This window comes from Otolemur garnettii, unplaced genomic scaffold (genome assembly GCF_000181295.1).
Source record: "Otolemur garnettii isolate 467f Iridium unplaced genomic scaffold, OtoGar3 scaffold00037, whole genome shotgun sequence".
Lineage (NCBI taxonomy): Eukaryota > Metazoa > Chordata > Mammalia > Primates > Galagidae > Otolemur > Otolemur garnettii.
The window spans coordinates 10,295,490-10,309,709 of NW_003852432.1; the positions used below are offsets into that span (position 1 = coordinate 10,295,490).

Below are 14,220 nucleotides of genomic sequence, written 5' to 3' on the forward strand. Positions count from 1 at the left end.
AGTGCGGAGAGAAAAGGGCAGTTCAGGAGGCTGCTGGGGTGCAGAGGAGGGGTACTCCTCAGTCAGAGATCTTAGCCCAAAACAGCCCTTTAAGGTAACTTACAGAGGAGAGTTGCTTGAGGGCAAGAATTTGAGACCCCCTGGGTAACATAGCAGTTCCTATTAAATTTTTTTTTTTTTTTGCAGTTTTTGACTGGGTCTGGGTTTGAACCTGCCACCTCTGGCATATGGGGCTGGCACCCTACTCCTTTGAGCCACAGGCACCACCCCATAGAATATCTTTAAAGGCCCCCAAAAGGAAACTTTTCCACCATTCAGAAGTAACCATTTTTCTCTGCATTAATGAACATGTATATCTTTCTCAAAAATGGGAACATGCTCTACCTAGTAATTTGTGCAGCTTGCTTTCTTTTTCAATATATTATGAACAAGTCCCTAGGTATTCAACTCTTGAAATTTTTAATCACTGCATATCATTTATTTAATGAAACTTTAACTGTGGGACATCTCCTTGCCTGTCAGATCCATGAGCCAGTGCTACAGTCTCTCTCCTTTGCACATGCCCCCAGTGTCTCCATCCTCACCAAGCGAGGGCCTGGTGCTTGTGACATTAAACTCTCCCTCCCTCATAGCCACCCCAATGGGGTTGTACAAAGCTGGAGGAAAACCATTACCTCAATAACTGTTCTCACTTGAAATGCACAGCCATGTCTTCCTGCTGACCTTTTAGCTGCCCGGCGATTATCTGACATTCCTAGTACTTTCACTCTCCGGCTCTCCTGGATTCCTTTACAATGTCTTCCCTCTTCTGAGACCTGCAGTGTCTCCTCCTTCTGCTTCACTCTCAGCAGTGTTCCATTCCTCTGGGAGCACAGAAGCTATCAAGACTTCATCATGACTTGGGCATGCTGGCCAAGCACTGGCATAGCTTTTCCTCGCTACTTTGGTCAAGCCGTCCATGTCTGTGGTGTGGGTTCAACTGGCCGCTGTGCACTCAGCTCTGTGCCTGTTCACATATTCAGGGATACCCCTCCAGCATTTTCTCCTCCCTTCTGTGACATCAAATTTTTCCTCAAACTGACCCTGCCTGGAGTTTAGCCACTGTGACATTTCCTTTTGCCCAGTCACAACAGAACTCCTTGAAATGGTTGCCTACTACCTGACTGCAGCTCCTGTTCTTCTGTTCTCTCTGGAACCTATTCTAATCAGGCTTTTGCCTACACTCTTCTGAGTCGATCCATTTTTGCAGCTGCCAGGGGAAAAACAACCTTAGGGTAAGATTTGGTTCTTCTTTTTCTCCCACACCCGACATCTAATCTCACTGGCTAGAAAATATACCCAAAGCCGACAGCTTCTCACTGTGTCCGCTGACACTACCCTGGATTAGTTTCCTATTGCTGTTGCAATGAATCATCACAAATTTGCTGGTTTGAAAACAACACAAATGTATTATCTTACAATTCTGGATGTCAGAAGCCTAAAATGGGTCCTCTGGGCTGCCTTCCTTCTGATGACTCAATGGGAAAATCTGTTCCCTTATTTTTTCCCCCAATGTCTAGAGGCTGCTGGCATCCCTTGGCTTGTGGTCTCTTCCTCCATCTTCAAAACCATCAGAACAGCACCTTCCAATCTCTCAGGCCGTCTCTCAAGTCAGCTTCTGTTGTCACATCATTTTGTCTGACTCTGAGGCTTCTGTCTGCCTCTTAAGAAGACAATTGCAGTTTCATTTGGCCAACCCACATATAGTGGGATCATCTTCCCAATCTTAACCTAATCACATTTGCATTGTCCATTTTGCCATGTAAGGTGACATATTCACAGATTCCAGAGACATTTTTGGGGGGCTGTCATTACGCCCCCCACGACTTTATCCATATTGTTTTAATAGCTTCCTAACTTGAGCCCCTGCTCCTGCAGTCTCTATTTTCCACAGCAATAGAGTGATCCTGTCAAAACAAGTCAGATCATGCTGCCCTTTAGCTCACAGCCTTCTAGTGGCCACCATCGTCCTAGTAGAAGGCCGAGGCCTTCTGGTGGCCTCAGAGCTGCATAATGTGCCTTCGCTGTGTTCCGACATCACCTCCTAGGACCTTCAGTTATTCTCTGCAGCCCTTCCAACCCTCTTGCCTGTTCTAGCCTTGGGGCTTTTGTGTTGATTTCTCAGTCTGGAAAACTATTCTAAATGGATCTGTAATTCCTTCCATCGCCTTTTTAGGTCTTTGCTGAACTGTCATCTTAGTGAAGCCATCTTATTCACTGACTATCCTATTTAAAATTGCCACTCCAGTCCACACCAGATGCAATCTCCATCCTGTACTTAGCTCCATTTCACTCATCACCTGATATATATGATTGTCCCTTGGTTCCAGGACCCGTGGGATGCCCAAGTCCAAGGATGCTCAAGTCTCTGCTATAAAATAGTGTAGTATTTGTATATAACCTATACATTCTCCTGTATACTTAGTTTAAATCATCTCTAGATTATTCGTAGTACTATTACAACGTAAATGCTGTGTAAAAAGTTGTTTAGGGAATAATGACAAGAAAAAACGTTTGCACGTGTTTAATATAGATGCAACTATTTTCTTCCAGTACCCACCCCCTGCAAGTGTTTTTGATCCTCAGTTGATTGAATCTGCAGATGAAGAAATTAGGGATACCAAGCGCTGACTGTACTATATGTTTCTACATGTTAATGGTTTGTTTTCATTTTCTCTCTAGAACATATGACCCCTGAGGGCAGAGATTGTTTTGTTCACTGCTCTATCATATCTGTGTCTATAAATATTTGTTGAATGAATGTATTCAGGTTGAGTCCAGACTTTCCTTGTTAAATATAGACGTATCTTTATACCAAGGAACTTAGATTAATAAATATTGTGTAGACATAGAAATAATTTCCTGTTTTTACCTTTTTCATGCTATACTAAAATATCCATTTTCTGATTGTAGGAAAATACAGTTTTTCTAGGTCTATGTTCTTATACCATAGATGATAGTAGAGCCATTGGGGAAGACAGTTTTTATGTATTACCTGGTCTGTCATATTCTTTTTTTTTCATATTCTTGAATATATGTTTCTGTGGAGTCTGGAGCACTTTACTATACTGTGGACTTTTTTTGTTGCTGTTGTTGCAGTCTTTGGCCAGGGCTGGGTTTGGACCCACCACCTCTGGCACCCTATTTCTTGAGCCACAGGTGCTGCCTGGACTTTTTTTTTTAAACACAAAAAACTTTATTTTTTATAGAATTTTTAGGTTTATCTAAACTCTGAGTAGGAAGTAGAGAGTTCTCATGTATCCCTTCCCCTTACCAGTTTCCTCAAATCTTAACATCTTTGTTTTAACCCTACAGGGTATAGAGTGGTTAGTGGTCACTATGGGGTCTGAAGCCTAGAAGATCTCATAAGAAATTATGGCCCAGTGCAGGGATCTCTTTCCCCTCATTGACTCTCCCAGTGCCCTCCATGAAGCTGTGCCTTTTGTCTCTGGGTCTGGGTACTTTTCTATTAGGACTCCTGCTGTTTGATGTCCTGCATGCAGATTCTAATGGCAATCACTTCTGATTGTCACTGTTCTCGGGTTTTTTCCTTATATGCTTCAACTTTCTATTCATTTTAGCACCCCATCATTTTTCAGTCATCATGAAAAAGGCAAATTTCACCACCACTTACTAGTGTTTCTTTCTACATGTGGCACATATATTCATCAAGCCTATTTAATTTCTCTGCATTCTTTTCTTTTTTTTTTTTTAATTTTTATTCTTTTTTAGATTTTGGCCAGGGCTGGGTTTGAACCTGCCACCTCTGGCATATAGGGTCAGCGCCCTACTCCTTTGAGCCACGGGTACCTCCCATTTCTCTGCATTCTTAAGAATGCAGTTTCTGTTAGGGAAGAGATGTTTGACCCAAAAGTCATAGTTTTATATGTGAAACTTACTTTATGTTTGGAGAGGTATGGGGCAGACTCTTTTTGGGTCCTGAGGCAACCACCACACTGGCATTTGATGTTTTAGGGATGGTGTTCTTTCATTAACTTTTTAGCATTTATAGAGGAATCTGCATTCTCTGTAGTCAGCCTGATATAAGGCTGAAGCATTCCCAAAGGCTTAATGGAAGGATGGAGATGACAGGAAAGTAAAGACAGAAAGTAGCAGAACATAGAGCCCAGGATCCCCATGACCCCCAGGACCCTTCTAAGTGGTCCGTGAGGTCAGAACAGTTTCCTTAATAGTAAACATTTTTTCCCCTCTGATTCTGTAGTAAGTACGGTATACACTGGAGCGTTCTAGAGGCTGGGACAGATGAAAAAAGAAGCAGACCTGAAAATCTAGCTTTCTTCTATTAGGCCAGATAGCAGAGAAATTAGAAAAAATACAAAACAGCACCATTCTTCTCACTTATTTAGGTTTTGAAAATATAGTGTTTTTTTCATAAAATGTTTATGCTCATACGTAATGGATTTCTTGTTTTAAAATAATGCACTGATTTAAAATTTCTCAGCTTTAATTTCTAGTGAGATAACTAGCAATACTATAAGCCATATAAACAGAAGCTCTTCATATCTTTAATAACTTTTTAGGAGTATAAAGGGTCCTGAGACCAAAATGTTGGAGAATCATTGGCCTGTCATTTGACTTCCAAAGTAAAGCTTAGTCTTAGCCATGTCCCACTATCTAGAGCCATTCTCCCTCCAGAGCCCATGCTGGGGCATTTCAATCCCTCACTGAGGATGTGAGCAGTTTCTCTCAACTACTTCCAGTTTGCCTGCAAACATTCAGATTTCTTGCTGGAGAACAAGATTTTCCCAGTGATATGGGAAGTAATTACCTCCATTAAGATTTAGACCCTTTCCCAAAGAGATAAGAGTCATGCGTTTCGTAGCTGCAGCAAGCTAGCTACACGTGACCAGGATGGGATTTCACCTGAGGCATTGTGTGATAATACAGTTAGTTAATCACCCAGGGAACTGTAACAAACTGGTCAACATAAGGAACTAGGCCTACTGTATTGATACATACATGTGGTGCATGTCCCATCTGTGAAAATTAGGTCACCCCCAGGAGGTGGTCTAGGGAGGGAGGTGATCAGCTGTGGTGGCTCTACTGAAGTGTACATGTCTGGGGATACAGAGGGACAGGGAAAGGATTGTTTTTAGATCCGATCCTGTGCCTGACCCCAACTTGATATTAGAGATTCACAAGCGTCAGAAATACCCCCTACCTTTGGACTCTTTTCGGCAAAGCTGCTGGGTATTGCTGATGTCCTGCTTTTCCACAAAAGATCATTTTTTTCCACTTCTGGGCTATTTCTGGAACTAGAAATGTTTCAAAAGCCTGTTTGGCTCAATAAAGCTGTAATGCTTAGTTATGGATTTGTCCTATTTAGCCTTCAAAAACCTTCAAAATGTACCCTAAGTATTTATGATTATCTGAACAGATGTGTATGTCTATGTGTATGCACACATACGTATAAACTCATATCTTTGTATTCGTTAATCTTTTATGCCTCACATATATTTGGAGTAGTGAATCTCTCAGGGTCTGGAAAATATTTTAATTTGAAGCATAGTTTTAGAAATTTATGTTAATCAAATTTGATTATTTGGTAACTATTAGAGTTAATGGTCATAAAAAAATGATAGTTAAACCTGTTTTAAAGCAATTTCAGGGAAATTTTAGAGAAGTAAAGATGTATTACTCTGATGACAAAGCTGAGGTAGGAAGGTGGGGCAATGTGGCCAAGTCCTGCAGCTCGTCAGGACTGGAATAGGCCGTAGAGCGGAGACTAAGTTCCAGGTTCCTGCCACTATTCAAGCTGAAGCCAGAGATTTGATCTTAGTTCTTCTTTAGACAGAAGTAGCATTTTTATTAAATTAACCACATGGCTGAAATGCTCCCAAGAAAGCATTAAAAAGGGTAAAGTGTCTGGATTAGAATAAATAGTCTACTGGCCTATATTTAACAGCTTGTCACATTTCAAGTGTGTTGAACTTTATTTTGTTTATTGTGATCCCTTAGCTATTATTAGAGAATTTTGCCAAACCATTAGATACATTAATTAAGGCCGTTCTGTGGTTCTGATACAGAGCTTAGAAACTAAAACTGTGTTGTCTTTATTAGCTGGGAGACTTTGGGAAATTTATTCCTCTTCCTTAAATCTCATTTTACTGCTCTTAGGAATAGCATTTAAATATCTATCTTAGTTTGTTTGGCTCATGCCTGTAATCCTATCATTCTGGGAGACCGAGGCAAATGGATAGCTTGAGCTCAGAAGTTAGTGAGCAAGCCTCATCAAGAGTGAGACCCTGTCTCTACTAAAAATAGGAAAACTAGCAGAGTGTTGTGGCAGGAACCTATAGTCCCAGCTACTTGGGAGGCTGAGGCAAAGGGATTGCTTGAGCCCAAGAGTTTGAAGTTGCTGTGAGCTATGATGCCACAGCGCTCTACCCAGGGCGAGAGAGTAAGATTCTGTCTCAAAAAAAAACCTCAATGAGGATACATATATAAATGTCGATCATTATAGTTAACACTTACCTGGTGCTTACAATCTGCTGATAGGGAGATAGAATGAGGGGAAGGCACTGTGAAAATAACTATGAACTATGATGAGATTTTATACTAAGGGAATAACAGGTGGGATCCTACTTTGGACAGTGTGGTTAGAAAAGGCTTTCAGTGGAATATTGTTTCTCCGGGAAATGACCATAAGCCTGTGGAAATTACATTTTGGGGAATTTTTTTAAAAGCTCCCAATTGGAATATTAATGTACATTATTAAACACAAATGTGAAAAATACTTTAAAGAAATGAAGAAATTCCAAATAATAAAATGGCACTGTGGTTCCCAGCTGCTACATAAAGGCATATTAAAAAGATTTATAGGAACAAGCCCAGGAAACTATAGTAAATCCTGAAATCCTTATTGTTTGTATACAGTCTTTCAGTACTATGTATGTTTCATTACATTTTTGTAAAGGCAAAATGAAAGGCGATATAGAAGAGTTTCTCCCTATAAATTAAATAGTAGCTTTTGGAGACTCATTGCCTCAAATCTTCCAAACTGGATCACTTGTTAAATAGCTGATCATTTGTAAAAATGATTGAATCATGTCTATAAATCTTTTGAATATCTGGGGTAGTTTTCAAAGATTGGGCCTGTGATTAATGCAGAATTATTCTGTTGATGAATTTTTACATTTTTTCTTTCTTTTCTTTTTGTAACAATTAAGTAGTATCTAAAGAGAATTGCCTGTAATCTGAGTTACCCCCTCAAACAAGAAGTCGGGGAACCATATTAGACTCCTTAATATTAGTATTAGAGGCTACACTCATGTTTTTTTGCCATGCATTCTATACAGCAGACCCCATTTTTCTAGATAAGAAATGGCAGGTCATCAGGCGAACTCTTCATTCATTTTAGTGGTTGACCTTGGATCTTTGCAGGGGTGTCTAACCTTTTTCTTCTCTGCTGTATGTTGGAGGAAGAAGAGTTCTTTTGGGTTACACATTAAATACACAAACACTAACAAAAGGTGCTGAACAAAAATAAGGTCTGTGCATAATTTTTGCACTATCTGACAGCACAGATAAACAAAACAGTCCTCACATCATCTACATGTGGCCCTCCAGTCCTAGGTTGGACACCCCTAGTAGAGTTGTGTGTTCTTTTGTTTTTAGGGTTTTTTTTTTTTCCCCATTTTACCCTGGTAGTTGCTAACATCAAAGTTGTTTGCTACCCCAGGAGGGTTTTCTAGAAAGCATTTATATGTTCAGTGTTGCCAAACAGCTTGCTATCTGGAAATTATCTCTATGTCTATCTATTTCCCCTTATGAAATTATATCTCTTAGACTGATGTTTCAGTTCTCTATGGCAACATTAAAAACTAAACCAACATTTTGTGGTTTTAAACTGTAACATTACTTTTCAGGTTTCTGAGGGCTCAGCTGGGCTCATGTGTAGGGTACTGCAGTAGGCAGTGAGGCCAGAAAGGCAAATGGAAGCCAGAGGATGGACACTGTGGGCCACAGCCTCAGGTGGTACAACATGCCTCTAGGCCATTCTTTATGGAACATAGTCAAAACTTTGTTTTATGCACAAAATTGTTAAAAAAAATTCTATAAGATTACCTTCATACTGTGTGGATAAGATGTACATGAAACATAATGAATTTCATGTTTAGACAGATTTCTTCCCCATGATACTTCATTATGTATACACAAACAGTCCAAAATCTGAAAAAAATTCTGAAATCTGAAACACTTCTCCTGGCCCCAAGCATTTGAATAAACAGATCCTCAACCTGTTGTTGGCATTTCCTGAATGGAGAGAGGCTGGTTAGAGCAAATGACAGGATGGAAGAGCATAAGAGCAAAGAAGGTGTGGGGTGCACGGAGAGAAGGAGAAATCAGGAAAATCTGGAAAGAAGGCGAGTGGCAAAGAAAAAAGTATAAAGGCTGGCAGATGTTAACAAGGAAACATTTTGTTACTGTTTCTGATATTGTGTTACAAAAGTCTAGTGCCTTATGATTAAGGGATTTGGGGGTTGCAAGTGACAAAAAACAAATGCCTCCCAAGAAACTGAAATATTGCAGGACTGCGTCTCGCCTTTAGGTAACACTAGACCCAGGAGCCGAAACGATGTGTCAGTCAGCGCTCAGGCCCACTCTCTGCATCTCTCAACCCTGATTTCTTCAGGTTAACTCTATTGAGGCAAAAAACTGTGGATTTTCCTGAAAAGTACAACATTGGTAGATTTGGAGTATTATTTTGGACCCAAGTAACATATTTATTAATTCTCTCGATTGGTATCCATAAGGTTCACTTTCTTCAGTTTTATAAAGAGAAACATGACTGGGGTTGGAGAGAGGCCCTAACATGATAACTTTTTAGCAGCGGTTCTTAATTTGCTAATCCAAAAACATGGCTAGTACTAAAACTCGAAGTAGCACGAGGATGTAGAAACATCAGCCTTGGTAGTAAAAGCCACCTCTGTCCAATCTTCCAGTTCACACTTAGTCCGGGCAGTTTACAGATACATGTCAGTTATCTTACTCTGTCTTCTTGAGGGGGACAGGATGCCTTTCATTATGTCCAGCAACATGTTCTGTGCTGTACATTAATTATCTGTTAAAGCCTCCCAGTGATCCTGTGACTTAGGTATCATTATTAGTATTATTACTATTACATACTATTATCTATTTTACAAATAAGAAACTGAGGCTTAGAGTGGTGAGCAACTTGCCAAAGGTCACAGAGCTGGGAAATTTAGATGCAAAACTCATATCTAGGCAGTTGGAAACTAGAAACTCCTCCAGATTGCATTATGTGGCTCTGCCTTCTGGTAATATTCACTCTCTTGCCAGATGCACAACCAGGTCCTCCAGCTTTTAGCATGTTAATAGAAAAACTTTAAAAAATTAAACTTAACAGTTGAATTCCAGAAAGAATGAGTCACAGTCTGGGCAGTCCCAGAACCAAAATAAGTTCGGAGTGACTCTAGGACTACCACATTGTCAGATAACGTTTATGGACAGAAAAAGGAAAGTGACTACAGAAAACACAAGTCAAGTTCAGAAACAGCTGGATTGGTTGCAGCTGAGCGTCAGCCTTATTTGAACCTGCTTTGAATAGTTGGCTGTCTGTGGTTGACTGAAGTTTGGCTGCTGCAATTGGCTGAGACTCAGTTACTTGTTACAAGAGTAAGTTGCAATCTGTTTATACTTCAAGTTGGGTTACAGTTCATTACCTACAGAAACCTTTAGGCTGAACTTGGAATATCTAAGGAGGCAGCTTCAGGCCAAACTTAATTTAACATGAATTACTGTGCCTATCTTTCATGTGGACAAGACACGCTGATCATTCACTGTGCTGTCCTCAGGGCTCAGAGAGAGGCTCCTTCCTGTTCCCGCAAACACTTTTAAAATGCAGCTTCCGCTGTCCCTGTGGAAGGCTTAGTGTTGAGAGCATCCATCCATCCGTGGCGGCTGGACTGCTCAGGTTCAGAATTCCGTTGACGGATGAATAGCATTGTGAGCTGTGTTTTTTATTTTTCTTTTAATGATGCTGTCAATTATCTGAAGAGTAAAGGAAAATTGGAACACTGTTGCATCACTTTATCTCTTTGAGGCATTTCCAAAAGGCACCTCACCTCTAAATAAGCCAAGTGAAACCTGAACTGTGTTGCTTATGTAGCTTTTGAAGGACCAGCAGTGTTGTTTTGAGGGCATAAGTAAACCCAACCTAGCACCTTCTCTGTGGACTAAAGAATTATTACATGTATTCCTATCCTGTATTTAAAGAAAATGGAACAAATTATAAAATCTCATCACTTCTTTAAGGCAATGCTGAACACTATGAGAGTTCTCTAAATGTGAAAGGAAGAAGTTTATGATCCACACTAGAAAGTTATGTGTGTTCTTTTTTAATGTTAAATTTATTAGAGTTCTTTTAAAAATTAATGTAGCTATGTATTCTTTTCCTTAAATTATGCACTTGCCTGGAATTCTAACAACTAGGATTTAAATCCTAAGCTCCCTTTCTTAGAATGAAGAGAGAGGGAACACTTCACATCATTTCCTAACTGGAGTGAATTATGAAGGGGTCTTAAGTATGGAGGAAAAAAGGAAATTAGCTTAAGGTCCCAGTTAGTAGAGAATCCACTTGTCTTCTCTGTTTTTCACATTGTATTGTAATGTGAATTCTACAATCATGTCACATACCCTTATTCAAACAAATATACGAAAATATGTTCCAGAGTCAGTGTATTTGTTTTAGCCATCATTTAGATGTTTATATTTATTTGGGGAGGATAGTTTAAATGACAAGTGTCAGTTGTATCTAAGGCTGTTACTGATCAGTTTGTTTTCCTTCCAGCTAGGAAATTCTTGATCTTAAGAGCTGTATTTCAAAGCAGCAAAGCTGATGATTGGCACCCCTCCATGCTGACCTTGGGCTGCACACTTCAGTTAACTCGTGACGACTGTACTGAATGCTTGTGTACTACGCTAAGTGCTCATGATAAATATGAGTGTGGCCCAGTCCCTTTCTTGTAGCTCACAGTGCAGCCTTGGAGGAGATGGAGCTGGATTAGCAAACACGTCACTATGTTGTGGTGAAATAGTAAGAATTCAGCAGAGAGCTGGGCACAAAATACAGTGGTGGCACAAAGAGAAGAGGCTCAACCCTAGGGTGGTCAGGAAAGGCTTTGCAGAGAAAGATGAACTGGAAACTGGGTCTCCGAGGATGAACGCAGCTGGCCAGCTGTACACACTCAGGCGTGAAGCAGCACAGTGAACACAGGACTCTGTGAATAGTTTTCTAGTTGACACTTGTTTTAAAATGTACCTGGGATTTGTTTTGGCCAGATAAGACACAGATGCAGAAATGACTGTTAAGGAAGAAGCTTTATACTCAGAGATGGCTGGAAGCAGGAGGCACAGCTTACCAACAGGACAACACCGGGAGGTGTCGGGGTCCATCAGGAATGGGAAGCTTGGGCAAGAGCCTGTTGTGGTCTCCATGTTGCGGAACAGGTGAGGCCAGGAAAACAAGTTTAGAGTTAGCAGTGCAGTCATCTCTGCAGGCTCTGGGACTGTAGGCATTGCCTCTGTCTAGTTGCCTGCCTGCCACTTGGCCCCTGTAGGGGACAGTGGCTTGAGGTGTAAGAATTCAATAAAAGAGGTTGAGAAAGGGAGGGCATTGGTTGTGGATGGGTTATAGTCATTTACTATCTCTGAGAATTGCTTAGTCTGGAAGAAGCAGTCTCTTCCTAGTCAGTGAGGCCTCAGAAGCCAGAAAGCACATCAGGGGTACAGAGATAAGAAAATACCATTAACACAAAACTTAGGGGATAAAAAGAAGGTGGTCAGTGGTCGTGTGTTTAAAAAAAAATGAGAATAGAGAATAAGCAGTCAGATCACGGAAGACTCTGGCAAGGCTTTGGTACTGGAGAACTCTTGACAGACTTTGAGAAATGTTGTAATATCTTGGATCAGCATTTTATGGCAGTCACTCTTATCAACAGAGAGGAAGAGGTAAGAGGTATATCAGGTCTGAAGATGTAGAGACCAAGGTGGGGTCAGCTGCAAATGTCAGTGTGAAAGATGATGGGGGCTGGAGCGGCACCGAGGTGGCTGGGATGGAGAGGAGGGATGGACATGGTGATATTTAGGATATTCTAAGCCTTACCTGATTGCCTGAAGGAAGGAGAAGAGATTTCAGGTGAGTTAGGGTGCCACAGCCTGGGCAGGGAATGCTGAGGTCACAGTGCAGGGCGGGAAGGATGAAGCGTCCAGTTTGGTACTTGCTGAAGTTTGAGGGTTTGTTGAAACATCCAGGGCAAGTTACTGAACAGAATTTATGGGTCTGGAAGAAATCATTTTAGCCAGAGAATATAGTTTCTAGAAGCTCAGAAATAAAATGAAGTAGAAAGGAAAGGCAAAGCGCAGATAGAATTAATAGCCTTAGAAAGAGGGAAAGCAGTGATTTCCTTTGACAAAGGTAATGAGGGAGAGAGCAGAATGTTGAGAGTACTTGAAAAGGAAATTATTCCCTAGCATGAGCTGAAGACAAGGGGAATGTCATGAAGACTGCAAGGATGGGTTAGGGGTATGGTGGAGGTTTGGGATGTCCACCATGGAGCCAGGGACACAGGAGAGGACAGGCCTCCTTCTAGACAATCCCGTGCTCTAGAACTGTCCTAGTCTTGGCTCCTTGAGCCCAGGTGGGTTTGGAGACCTCAGGTGTACAGTCTTTCAAATGTGATCTGTGCATTTTAGAGAGAGCACAGGTAGCAGATTCTGGATCGGGGTAGGGGACCTGCAGCCTCAAGGCCAGGTGTGGCCCTCTAGATTCCCAAGTGTGGCCCCCTACCCAAATCCAAGCTTCACTGAACAAATTCTTTTGATAAATCTCTTTATTGAAAGGATTTGTTCTGTAAATTTGGGATCCCATCAAAAGGCTACACTCAAGGATCCAAAAGACTACACCATAGGTTCTGTGGCCCCATGCTTATAGCTTTGAGAAATGATGGTTTGAAGACATGGAATCATCTGGGAAATGTTAAGGCCTCTACACTGGAGTGAGGGGAAAAGTCGATGGGTCTGAGAGATGAACTGGGGAAAAAGAAGGTGCTGAGGTCTTTGTGGAGCCTTGATGAAGCCTGTGGACAGGTGGATGTCTAGGGGGAGTTCTTGTGAAGGACTTAGGGGCCGAGATATTAGGAAATTGTGAGCTCTGAGTCGCGTACGTACCCCCGTGCGTCAGGGTCCCTGGATAATGACAACATTCTCGGTGAATGGGGAGACATAAGTCTTAACCATTTTTATGTTCTGTGTATCTCTCAGTGTTTGAACTGTAAAATGTAGATTTAATAGCCAAGAAATATTTCTTCCACAGTTAGAATTATACCTTACCTTTCCCTGAGGTTTATTTACTTGAAAAAACAAAAAAGAAAAAAAAAAAGAAAACTTAATTGTGGAAACATTAGCTTTGTGCTAGCTGATGGGATTCTTGGATAGGCTATTTAGCCCCAAAGTATAGTTCAAATATAAATTCCTGTTGTGACCTTGTGAAACAAAAACAAGCATCACTTTTGCAATTAATTCGAGCAGCGAGGTGTTTATTTCCTCTGAGGAGGAGGCAGCTTCCAGGAGGGCCAAATCTGGCTGCCAGACAAACATCTTGTTCATCTGGAGAGGGGGTGTTTCCAATGGAGGAAGAGCAGGCAAACACTTGCAAACTCCTGAGCTAGTTAATGAGTCCAGTACCTTCCTGGGCCCTCTTTCCCTCTAAATAACCTACCAGCTCTGAGGCCAACATTTCTCCCATTGTCTGTATATTTGACTTTCTAATTCTTCACTTTCATTAACAAATTAGTTTGAATGTTCTTCACATTCAGGGCAAGCAGAAAGGAATAGGAATGCCAGGTGGCTTGGTGTTCCCTTTGTCTCTGGTTGTTCACTCAGACACAAGGTAACCAACGTCTTGATACTGAGATAGATTCTTAGTGTATCACGGTTCTGATTAATTTCTTGACCTTAGAAGGTCTCCATGGAGCCTTTGCAGTTGGCCTCCTAGGGGGACTTTGGGCCTTGTGCTACCTTGTAACAGAAAGGTAGCAAAACATTGTAACATAAGTCACCTTTTAGAAGTGCATGTGATGATTATCCTCTTTCACCTAAAGATAATTTGATTGACTTTTTTTTTTTTTTTTTTTTTTT

General features: G+C 41.0%; 1 protein-coding gene across 1 annotated transcript in view; it reads left to right on the forward strand.

The window, feature by feature from the left end:
• The window catches only part of CTTNBP2 (cortactin binding protein 2), a 161,684-nt gene that overhangs the window by 29,673 nt on the left and 117,791 nt on the right, over window positions 1-14,220 (forward strand). The window lies entirely within an intron of this gene.